The following is a 12,885-nucleotide window of genomic DNA, read 5'->3' as shown; positions in this document are numbered from 1 at the left end:
GTGCCTAGACTCTGGGGATAAGAAAAAAAAAATTCCCTGCCTTCATTCTAATAGAGGAGATGTATAAATAAATTGTTACATACAAGATACAAAGTGGATGGAAGGTGGTCTTATAGAGGCTATAATAAGTAGGGATACACACACACACACACACACACACACACACACACCTTCTTATAGAAGATGGCTTTTCAGAGGTGTCTAGAAGGAAGCCAGGCATTCTAAGAGTTAGAAGTCAGAATTCAGAGCATTCCAGGCATGGAAATTAGCCACTGCTGATGTATGGAAAAATGAGATGTAGTCCTGAGGGAGGAACAGCAAGTAGGCCTATTTGATTGATTCTCAGGGTATGTGAAAGGGAATCAAGTGTGAGAAGACTGGAAAGGTGAGAAGGGGCCAGGCTGTGAAGAATTGTAAATGCCAAACACAGGACTTTATAATTGATCCTACAGGTAATAGGGAACAACTGGAGTTTACTGAACAGCAAGTAGGAGGAAGACATGGCAAGGTCTACACTTTAGGAAAATCATTTTGGCAAGTGTTTGAAGGATGGATAGGTGTGGAGAGAGACTAAAATAAAGAAGAATCATTAACAAAGTACTGCAATAGTCTAGGTGAAAGGTGCTAAGAATGTGAACTAACGTGGTAGCTGTGTGAGTGGAGGGATGACATGAAGGTAGAAAAGACACTCTCTGACAACTGGGTATGTGGACTGACTGAGAGTGAAGAGTGGAAGGTACCATGGAGGCTGCAAAGCTTAGTGAATGAGAACATGATGGCTTCCTTGACAACCCAACCTAATAAACATTTATTAAGTGCTGACTATGTGCCACACACTGTGCTAAGTGCTGGAGCTGCAATTAATAAAGACAATAAATGGCTTCAAGAAGCTTACAATCTAATGGGGGTGGCAGGGCAAGGGAGGAAACAACAAAGAAAAGGAGGAAGGATAGATGGGAGAAGACCAGGGGTAACCAGAGGCATCTTGTTCTGTGGAACTGAAACCAGGCAGATGCAGAATGGAGCAAGATGAAAACTCCAGGTTCTTCCCTTTATGAGGAAGGTTTTGGGAGATGTTCAGTACATTACTCTCCAGTCCTCTGAATAGAGGGGAGAGGAGGCTGAGGGAGGTGGTGTCAAGCTTGAGTTGGCAGCATGGTGATGAGCTTAACTAGTGGGCAACCTGGGGGCTCAGGCCACATATGGCTTCTAGGTCCTTGGGTGCAGCCTTTTGATGGAGCCTAATATTTACAGAATAAATCCTTTTATTAAGGGGATTTGTTCTATGCAGTTTGGATTCTGTCAAAGGGCTGCACTTGAGGACCTAGAGGGCCACATGTGGCCTCAAGGCTGCAGGTTCTCCACCCCTGGCTTAAACTAACAATAGTAATTAAAAGGGAAGGATTTGAGGGAGGGTGGAACATAAGCTTTATTTTGGACATGTTGAATTAGATGTCTATAGGACATCTGGTACTAAATGTCCAATGATTAGCTGGCTATATACTTCATGTCTGGAAAGCATGCCTTCCTCACTTCTGTCTCTCAGAATCCTTAGTTTCCTTCAGGGTTCAGGTTGAGTCATCTCCCAGTGAAGCACCAAGCTCCCTCTCATTTTTGGTACTCTTTCCTTCCTCAAACCATTTTTCTTTTTCACATTTTGCATCCTCCAATAGAATGTATACTTCCAGAGGGCAGAGACTACTTCTTACTTAATTTAGGTTTTGTTAATCAATGCCTAATATGGCGCCTTTCATATAGTGGGCATTTAATGAATCTTTATTAAAATGAATTCGTTGTGCTTCTCCCTGTTTTACATTCAATTCAATCAACCTGTTCCCTCAACTTTTATCTTTCCTTCTCAGTTGTTGCCTACATTTGGTTGTGATGCTTTTTTTTTTAAAAAAAGAACCATCTTTTACCACTTTAGAAAAAAAACAAAAAGATCTACTTTAAATGTCTTTTGTACATTACACCAAATTTAAAATATCTAAATTGAAACACCTTCACACCCCAAACATCTCTTTGGTATGACTTAACTGTATTTGTTGACAGCACCACTATTCTCTCAATCACTTAAACTCACTTCTTGTCCCACCATTTCTTATGTATCACAAACTCTATAAATTCTTTCTTAAAATATCTCCCATATTCATTCATTCGTTTGCATCCTTACTGCCACTTCCCTGTTAATGCTGTGTCCGGATAACACAATACCCTACTAGGGTTTCCCAAACTTTAGTCTTTCTCTTCTCCAAATCATTTTGCATACCACTGCTATATTAATCTTTGTATAAAATGTAAATCCTGGGATAAGCTGAGCAAATATAATAACAATGGCAATATTACATAAATTAATTTATTTATTCAGTCACATACCAATCAAAATACCAAAGGATTACTTTATAGAACTAGTAAAAATAATAATGAGATTCACCAGGAGCAACATAAGATCAAGAATTTCAAGGTAAGGGGGAAAAAAAGCATGAAAGAATAGAGCCTACAAGTACCAGAACTCAAAGTATACTACAAATTAGTAATTATCAGAACAATCTGGAACTGGTTAAAATACTAGCTTGCTTAAAAATAGAAGTCAATAAGTGGAATAGGTTAGGTACATGATATGTAACAGCAAATGAACCTAGCAGTTCAGTGTTCAATAAATCCAAAGACCCCAGTTACTGAAGTCAGGATGTACTATTTGACAAGTGCTGGAAAAAAATTCAGCAGAAATTAGGTTTGGATCAACCCCTCACACCATAAGCTCCAAACAGATACATGACTTAGATACAACCATTCAAATCTATTGGTAGGGAAAGAGTTCATCACCATTCAAGGAATGGAAAGGTTCAAAGAAGATTATAAGGGAAAATTTTGTTATTGTATAATATTAAAAAACAGTTTTGTACAAATAAATTCAATTCAGCAGTTAGAAGAGAAATGAGTAATTGTAGAATAACCTCTGTGGCAATTTTTTTTATGATAAAGATTTCATTTCCAACATACATAAGGAACTGATTCAAAATTATGAGAGTCCATTCCTAAGTGATAGCCAAAGGTTATGGATAGGTTGTTCTCAGAGGAAGAAATCCAAGCTATTAGAAAACATTAGGAAAAAATCCTCAAAGTCATTAATAATGTAAGAAATACAAATTAAAGTAATTCAGAAGTCCGTTCTCACACCTATTAGATTGGCAAGGACAACAAAAGAAAATGACAAATGTTAGAAGGGTTTCAGGAAAATTGGCATATTTATTCACTATTGGTGGAATTATGAATGTGTCTAACCATTTTGGAAGTTACTTAAACTGGGCATACCCTCTGATATAGGGATATCATTGCTAGACTTATACCCCAAAAATGATTAAAGAAAAAGGAAAAGATCCTATACATATAAAAATCTTTATAGTAGCTTTCTGGGTAGTGAAGAAGTGGGCTAAGGGGAAGCCCATCAATTGTGGAATAAACAAATTATGACATAAGGATGTGTTGAAATACTATTGTACTACAAGAAATAACAAGAGTTGGTTTCAGAGAAACTTAATCAGATTCGTGTGAACTGATGTAGAGGGAAGTAAGCAGACCAGGAGAATAATTTATAACAGTTGAAAGACTGAAGGACATGGGGTGGCTAGGTGGCGCAGTGAATAGAGCACTGGCCCTGGAGTTGGGAGGACCTGAGTTCAAATCCAGCCTCAGACACTTAACACAAAAAACTAGCTGTGTGACCTTGGGCAAGTAATTTAACCCCAAATGCCCTACTTTCCCCCCTCCAAAAAAAAACCAGAAAGACTGAAGGACTTTGATGAATGTAATGACCAACTATGATTTCAGAGGACTAATGATGGTGAAAATTTTTTAAAAATCACAACTCTGACCAATGCATCTACAGCAAAAATTAAAAGTTCTTAGTTTGAAATTCAAGATCCTCTACAACTTGGCCCCAACTTACCTTTATAACCTTATACTCCCACTACTCCCAGTATGAATTCTGTTCAAAGCAGGACAGTCTTCTGGCTAATATTGCAAATACCGCGAGCTCATTTTCACCACTACACATTTGTCTATCCTCTTTCTCCTGCCATGTATACATTCCCCCTCTACTCTATTTATCCGACCCCTTCTCTATGAATTCTTATAGTGTTGTGGATTGTAATTTTATTTTTTAGCAATGCTATAACCAAGGTCACTGGCCTACCCTTGGAGGAATAGCTCAATGACAGAGGCCATGGATCTGACTCTAATCCTAACTCCTGAATCCCCAGGGTGTCAAGATTCCCCTCTGGACTCAACATTCATTCCTGATTAAGGTGACCTTGCCAAAGGATACTCTCGGTAAAAGAATCCCTTGAATCCCAAGGGGCTGGGTAGGTATTGAGGTGAGAGGAATCAGTGATAGATGGGCAAATATGAACTTCTTCAACTTGAAAGACATCAGAGAGTATTGTGATTATTAATCCTTTGTCTCCTCCATTAGACTGTGAGTTTCTTGAGAGCAGGGACTATTTGCTTCTGGCCAGTTTTTTATATCTCCAGGGGTGAGCACAGTGCCTGGCACTTGGAAAGCATTTAATACATTCTAATTCATTGACTAACTTTGAGCCCCATCTTTGAGGTTGACTTGACTGTACCTTGAATGAAGGGCAATCCTTCCTTTATTCTTGCTTTCCTACCTGTACTCAGATTAGAGTGCTTTTACATTACCCATAACATTTAAATCCCTGTTACCTAAGACTATATAATCCTTAGCTCTTAACAGGGGATACCTGGCCATGACACCATGGAGAGTTGTAAGAATCTCACAGGATCAAAGAATGGCAAGCTGAAATTTTGGAAAAGTCAATTTCTCTAATTCAAACAATTCATTTCATAGTCGAGGAATCTAAAGCCCAGACAAGAAGCAGGATATGGTTCTCATGATGCTATACTTGGAATTAAGAAAACTGAATTCATAGGATTATAACTCTTGAGCTGGAAGGGTTCTTAGAAACCTTAAAGTCTAATCTTCTCATTTCACTGATGAGGAAAATAAAGCCAAGGGAGTGGTCACTTGCTCCAAGTCACATGGATAATAAGCATCTGAGGAGGGATTTGAATTCTGGTTTATGACTACAGTGTCATTATTTTTTCCACTATACTACCCTGCCTTCTTCAAATACTAACTAGTTGTGTGATTTTGGATAAATCATTTTATTTCTCAGTGTCCTCCAGTGAAAAATGGGGGAAAGTATGCCAACACTACCTACCTCCATGGTATTTCCATATGTCACTTTTTATAATTGCTCAAGATCACATTATTAGTGACAGAACTGGGACAAGAACCCAGGTTTCTCATGGACCATAAGAGGGCTCTTTTCATTCTAGCAACAGGTTTAAATTTTTTTTTAATAACTGTGTAGTGCCTGGTAAAATAATGAAATCAATCACTATTTGTTGAATTTAATTCAATAAAAGGTATAGCCTCATCTTTCCCATAGATGAGCACATTAAATTTGAGGTGAGAAATACAACTTTTTCCACAAGTTAAACTCTGTGGGTAAAAGACCGTTCTTTAATTTAGTCTGTCTGACATCATTAAAAAAATAACTTTAGTTAATCTTTTCAATGTGTATATGTACTGACTTCCTGTTTTTCTCCTGAGTATCTACCAGACTAGGTTATGTAAGGCAGGGTTTGTGGCACTGTATTTCAGGAATACTGGCCCAACAGAAATATTTCCTTCACTTTATATGGATGGTGAGGAAACCATAGAAAAGCCACATTGCACAAATATCCCATTACACAAATATAGTCTATGAACAGGGAAAATATCTCCATTCAGCAAATATTCTAAAGCCAGAATGAGTGTTAAGTTTCTGTGATATAACTTAGTTCAGCTTTTCACTCACCAAGGTCTACCAAGACTTTAAGACATACAAACACTAATGACTTTCACATACATACACAGCTAAATAGCAGGGTTACTGATGCTTCTCTCTTGCTAGCCAAAAAATAGCTCACAAAGCTAATAGAGCAGCTTGTCTCATCCAACTTGATGGCATTTTCAGATGGACTGTGGAACTGCCTTCCAGATGAGGTCTAACCAAATCTATCCCTTCTTTCATCTTCATACTCTTACCCTCAAAAAACCCCATGCTTAGGATCACAGATTTGAAGCTAAAAAAAAAATATTCTAGAGGTCTTCTAATTTAACTGAGGTCCAGAAAGATAAAATGTGCCTGTGTACAGCCGTGGTCATTTAGTAGTATGTGACTGAGCTAGGGTTTGAACCCAGCTCTTATGACTAGGGCTTTTCCTACTCATACCATACTACCTCTTCTTTAAAATCTCTTATACTCCAACATTTATATATTTCAATACTTTGAAAGAGCTGTGACTTCATCTGTGTGCATATGCCTTCCATCAAAGCAGATTTCAACCTCTCCAAGCTTCAGTAGATGGCTTTCACAAGTTACTGTGGCCAGCAGAGTTCACTGTGCAGTGATGAATCTCCTGGTAATAAGCCTGAACAGAATTAGTTAGACTCTTCTTCAGAGAGAGACATACTCCATACCCAAGAGATTACAACACAGTAGAACTTTATTGGAAGAGCTCAGGTGTAGGTCTTGATTAAGACTACTGACTGTGATTAATTTAAGCCTCTTTTTTCTTCTTCAAAGTAATTTTCTTTAAAAACAAAAAACAAATCCAAAAGCTAACAAAAAATTCGGTTCTAATTTCTGAGTAGGAATATTGTGGATAAAATTCCTGCCTTTAAGGAAATGCTACCTATCCTTTTCCCCCTTTTGTTTCTTTCAGACTTTGGGCTTTATATGAAGTCTCATTCCCACAGTGAAGAACAATAGAAGCAGAGGGCAAGCCAGTGTGTTTACTTACCCTGTACTGAATGCCTTTCTACCTCTCTCCTGTCAGCTCATGGCCATTATTTCCTTGATGACTAACATTCTATCTTACTATTTACTTGCTCATTTTGAATTTCACAGAATCTACATAGTTTGATCTAACAAAGAACTTCTACGTGCAAGGCCATGTTATTGCCTTTCTTTACATTCTCCAACAATGAAGCACAGTGTCCAGAATACAGTTAATGCTTGATAAATGTTTGTTGACTGATTGACTATGCTAGGTACCGAAGTGTACACAAAGATATTAAGATGTAGTCTCTACTCTCAAGAAATTTACAATCTAGTAGATTAAAAGATCAGCCCATGGATAGCATCTGAGTTGGGGAGAGAATGTAGGTACCCTGACTGCTAGGCAAGGGCTCTTTTTTCCAGTAACATCTCTGGATTTCAGGTTCCTCTTATTTAAAAGAATGGATAAAGTGTTTGTTAAGCATTTACTGGGTGTCAAGCATTGTCCTAGGCCTAGGAATGCAGAGAGAAACAAGTAAGATAATTCCTGCCTTCAAGAAGCTTACATTCTAATGGAAAATGACAACATATAAAGGGGAGGTGAAAAGGGAATGGGTACTCCTGCAATATCATGGTGTGGAGATGATGGGACATGACACAGATGCCTGGCCCCAGGGAAAGCTGAGGCAGAGTTTCCTTGTCAGAGTCCAGCATCCCAGTGGACTGTCCATGTTCCAGTGAGGATGATGCTAGGATAGCAGACAACGTGGTGTAGAGATGGCTAGGGGTGAACTCTTAATATCCCTTCCAGCTCTAAAATGTTGGGATTTCCATAAAATCACTACTTCTGATTGCTAGTAGTACCCTAGAGACCTAATAGTCAATGAAACCTCCCAGGACTAACACACGCCAGAGGAGTAGCTTTAAGACTTCAATTATATGCCTATAACATAGCTAATAGGGGTGGCATAGTGCCCAATCTTAATTATTAGAGAACTGATATTTTAATTTATTATTATTATTATTGCTTTTTGGAGGGTAATTGGGGTTAAGTAACTTGCCCAACGTCACATAGCTAGTTTTTGTGTTAAGTGTCTGAGGCCAAATTTGAACTCAGATCCTCCTGACTCCAGGGCCGGTGTTCTATTCTGTGCCACCTAGCTGTCCCCAAGAACTGATATTTTTAGAAAAATTTATTGGTCTTTAATTTTTACATCATCTTCATTTTTTTGTTTTTGGTTTTTTTTTGCTTTTTGGAGGAAGGAAGCCAGGGTAATTGGGGTTAAGTGACTTGCCCAAGGTCACATAGCTAAGTAAGTGTTAAATGTCTGAGGCTAGATTTGAACTCAGGTCCTCCTGATTCTAGGACCAGTGCTCTAGTCACTGCACCACCTAGCAGCTCCTTCATTTTCGAATACATCTTGTCTTCCCTACCCAATGAGCCTTCCGTTGGAATATAATTTTTAAAAAAGGAAATAAAAACAGTTCAGCAAATCCAAGTAGCACAGCAACCAAGTCTGTGAATACATACAACATTTAACATCCACAGTTCCCCACCTCTGCAGAGAAGTAAATACATTTTTTCAACTCTTCACTGGGGCCAAATATGGTCGTTATAATGACACAACAGACAGCTTAGATTCTAAGAGAAATAGGAAAAGCCATGCTTACCCTAGAAGTAATCTTCCAGATGCCCTAAAAACAAAATGAAACATGAAAGCATGTCATTTCTTAGCTAGAGTGGTGCTAATATTTTCTTATAAGTTTCTGAGGAGCTGTTAGTTAAATATAATGATGTTGATTTGACGCCTCTTCCCAGAGTTCAACGTGCTTTGTTGTTGAGGGGGGAGGGCATCAGTGTTGATTACTGCTCAGAGAATGGCATGGTCTCCTGTGGCTGGCTGTTCTAACCAGCTGCTATAACAGAGGGCACTTACCAAGCCACACAGCTCTCAAACTACAACCAAGTCTAAGAGTAACAGGAGTCAGGAGAATCATAACCACAAACGAATGTATGTCCTGCCAAAAGTTGGTCATACCCTTGGGCAAACTTTAACCAAACAACACTGGAAGTTCAACTCTTAATTCCCCAGTCCAGGAAATAGGGCATGAACCCGACTCACAAAACACCAATGGCAGGGCCAAAAGCCAGAGTCACAGACGTTGAGACTTTCTCCTTTCTAGTGCAAACTAACTCTTTCTGAAGATCTAGCCAACAGAGCTCACCAAGGTTCTGTTTCCCAGGAAGAACTTCTGACAGCACCATGGAGATGAGAATATTACAAAGAATACTTCCTGGACCATCATGGTTGAAGTGTTCCATTCACCCAACTAGTGGAAACCAGTTTGCACTCTGACATTAACCATACTAGATGCCGTGGCGTGGAACAGAATTCAGAGATGTCCTAGAGTACGGCAACCAGATGAGAAATGAGGGTCTGTTCTGAGCTACTCCCTTACTTATCTCCCTCTTTCTAGACTGTGATCACTCAAACAATCCACCAATCAATTAATAAATATCTACTTAGTGTCTAGGTTGGAGGGAAGCTGGGTGATGGGAAAGATAGTGGTGGCCCCAAATGTGGAAGCAGGGTAGGTTTTAGGGGTTAAATGACTTGCCTATGGTCACACAACTAGTAAGTATCTGAGGCCAGATTTAAACTTAGGAAGATGAGTCTTCCTGACTTCAGTCTTGGTGTTCTATCCACTGAGCCACCAAACTGCCCAAAAGAGAGAGGTTAGGCTTAGATATATAGATTTTTAAGTCATCTGCATATAGATGATTATTAAACTTTTTAAGTCATCTGCAGACAGACCATTATTAAACTATCTCTCTTAATGCATTAGCCTTTTATATTTTGCTAATTATAAAACAATGTTCACTCACATTGACCACTTTTTTACCATTGCCTACCCATGCTTTTTCCATTTTGTGCTTGTGCAGCTGAATTATTTTTTTAAAGCAAGCATAGGGCTTTACATTTATCTTTATTAAATTCTGTCTTATTAAAGTCAGCCAGACTTGGTAAGGCTGGAACCAGGAATCTATGCAGACTTATTGGATTGAGCAAAGGTTGAGGATTTAAACAGTAGAGCACAGCCAGATGTTGGCTATTTCTAGGCTCAAGGACATGAGTTAGAAGGCAGATCCAAGATTAAAATGCTAGCCCAAAGGGAAAAGACTAGTATAAGTAATAATAAGCAAGGTTGAAACAGACACCGAAGTCTGAGTTGTGAATCTCTTCAGTGTTATGGCAAATAGTTATTGTCCATCCACGAGGAAGACAACTGACTGGGCTCTAAGTGGACATCAGAGTATACTGGTCATGGGTTTTGAGGATCTGTTTATTGAGACTGATCGGGTTAGGAAACCAAGTCTATGTGGGGGCAAAGCAGGGCATCCAACCACTAAGATACTGGGGTGCAAGGCAGAAATACCCCAAATTAAGGAACTGAAATGCAAATCAGGAAACCGAATCACTAAGCAATGGGGTACAACTAAAGAATCCCCCATATTTCTTTGGTTGAATGGGTTCCAGAGAAAAAGTGTCACATGTAATAAGCTGGCTGTACCAGACAGGTTATAGAAGCATAGAATTTTAGAACTGGAAGGAATCCTTGACACTAAATATATTATGTGTTATACAATATTATTGTTAGTTTTGCCATATCTCTGTCTCAATGGACCAATCTGAGTATAGGCTTCTGAAGTGGGCAGAAGTGCCTGAGCCTGGAATGGGACCTTCAGGATTGTGCTGAAAGGAGGCCAGCTAGGAGGTACAAAAGAGGGGACAGCAGGAGCAGGGCTCTGAAACTAAATGTGGCCACAGCAGCATCAGCAAAGGCTTCACCAATTCTGTGTGAGTCTTAATGGGGTCTATGTCTGGAGCTGCGGGGGAGCCAGTGGAATGGGGGATGGGGAAGGGATTGCTATTCTCATTCCTCACAACTCACCTTTAAACCACCATACCTCTGCTACCATCCCAGGAGGCAGAGGACTGTAATAGCTTTTATATTGTTTCTGAGATTCCCTAGAATAAAAATCCACAGCTAGGAAATGTAGTTTGTTCACAATTCCTTGCCTAGGTTCGAGCCAAGTAAACATCTGTGAGAAGAGATATTTAGCATTCCTCCTTACAAATGACCATTGTTAATAAAAAAAAAATCACAACCTACCATTTATAAAGCCAGAGAATCATATGAGAAACCAGCTGCAATAAAATCATTCCCACCTCATTATGGAGTCATTGTTTGATAATGTGTCTGGAAAAAATCATTGATGACCTGGCCAGTGGTATTCTAAGTCGCATTCCATAGCTCAGGAAAAATGGTAGGGTTGTCTTAATTATAATTGGTGAGGAAAGTGATCTGTATGTGTATTAAATTAAATCCATCTCCACCCAATGGGAAGCTGCCTGCTCACCACCACCTTTGGGACACTTTCTCAATGTCCAGGCAAATTCTTAGAAGACAGCTACAGCTATGGAATTCTACTTACCGAAAAGTCACTTTGTTTAAGAAAAAAAAAAAAAAAGGTGAGCAGGGCAAGGAAAGATGGGATAAAAGGGAGTGTAGGACAAGTGAAGGAAAGAGAAACTTGCCCTCCTGAGTAAAGTGAAATACACTGAAGTAAAATTTCAAATCTTAACTCCCTTGTAAATAGCCAAATGTATTGTAACCTTCCATTTTCTTGATGCTGCTACGTGGTGGGGCTAAGAGAACTGTATTTTAACATCCAAACCACAAAGTCCTGCCTTTTCTCTATGTCATGCCATTATCTGGTTCTTGGCTAAGTTAAGAGTCGTCCTTTTGAAACTACTATTTCCTTTTGGAGGTCAGCTGAAAGTCCAGTTCAAGCACCACATTGATAAAGCTAAACACAGGACCACTCTCAAAAAAATCTATCAATTATGGGCTCCAGCATAAAAACTCCCCTTGGTGCCAGGGTTTAATAGACATCCTAGCTCAAAGGTGGCTTTGTGTTGGTGCAGCTGTAGTCACAAGTAAGAGTTAAGAGACTTATTTTAATGTCTCCCAACTTCCGTCAGTGCCAACTGCCTCTTCTGTTGTAGCTGTTTAATTTTTCACTTTGGAGAATAGGGCCTTATCATACAATTGGAGAAACACTTAAAACCTGGCCTACATATTTATTTTCTGTAACACGTTCCCTGTTAGGAACAATGAGCAGAAGCACTTTTTTAATCCTAGGCCATATAACTGTTTTCTGAGTATTAATGATTTTTCATTTTTAGTTACATCCAGACCACAGCAAGCATTCGCGTGTACTCCTATAACGTAGCAACTGGCTAACAACCAGAGACTGAGATGGAAAATGGTGTGTCAGTTGTTATTCTTATTATATATGATATTAAAATGCTCATTCTACAGATGGGATGAAATAATTTTAATTTCTTTTATTACTGAAATGGGGCAGCTCAAACATATGTGCAATTAAAAAAATGCAATTCGGCTATTCTTGTGAAACCAGTCTCTTTGGACTATCTGTAGTTCGCCTAATAAATGCCAAAATGAACAGGCTGGCACACATACTATGATACAGCATGTGGTTGTAAAGTCAAAGTGGGCAAGTGTCTCTCTTTCAAAAATGCCTGGTATTCAAAGCTTCATTCTTAATCTCTATAAAGTGAGCAGTTTACAGATTCTGCCTACATCGAGACGTATTCTATGCAACTCAACTCTTCTGCTATAATATACATTTATGTAGCTTTTTACACAGTTGACAAAGTAATTTGGCCATACATATTCCCCTGAGGGAAGACAGCTTTGCCATCTCTTCTATGAAACCTTCCTTGATAAACCCATTTAGTGATCCCTTCCTCATTTTAATATTAGGGACATTTGTCTGTCTCTTTTGCACTTTTACACTCTAATAATAATAATAATCACTATATATATATATATATATATATATATATATATATATATATATATACACACACATACCCACCCACACATACTTGTGTACATACTTTACCTCCTGCTATAAAGCCCCCCAAGAGCAGGATCTGGGGCA

The 12,885-nt window shown here is 38.8% G+C and overlaps 1 protein-coding gene across 3 annotated transcripts in view; it reads right to left on the bottom strand.

Moving 5' to 3' along the window:
* Positions 1-12,885, bottom strand: part of RIN2 (Ras and Rab interactor 2) — a 232,301-nt gene that overhangs the window by 132,858 nt on the left and 86,558 nt on the right. The window contains exon 3 of one of the 3 annotated variants that reach the window (XM_069075484.1): positions 8,523-8,546. The exons of the other annotated variants lie outside the window; for them this stretch is intronic. The gene's annotated coding sequence lies outside the window, so the exon portion shown is untranslated. The remainder of the gene's footprint in view (positions 1-8,522; positions 8,547-12,885) is intronic. 3 annotated transcript variants of the gene reach the window in all.

The sequence above is a fragment of the Petaurus breviceps genome, unplaced genomic scaffold, assembly GCF_028583685.1.
Source record: "Petaurus breviceps papuanus isolate PSGF00001 unplaced genomic scaffold, PetGlider_PUasm1.0 90919, whole genome shotgun sequence".
In the NCBI taxonomy this organism is placed as follows: domain Eukaryota; kingdom Metazoa; phylum Chordata; class Mammalia; order Diprotodontia; family Petauridae; genus Petaurus; species Petaurus breviceps.
This window is presented reverse-complemented; position numbering and strand designations above follow the sequence as displayed.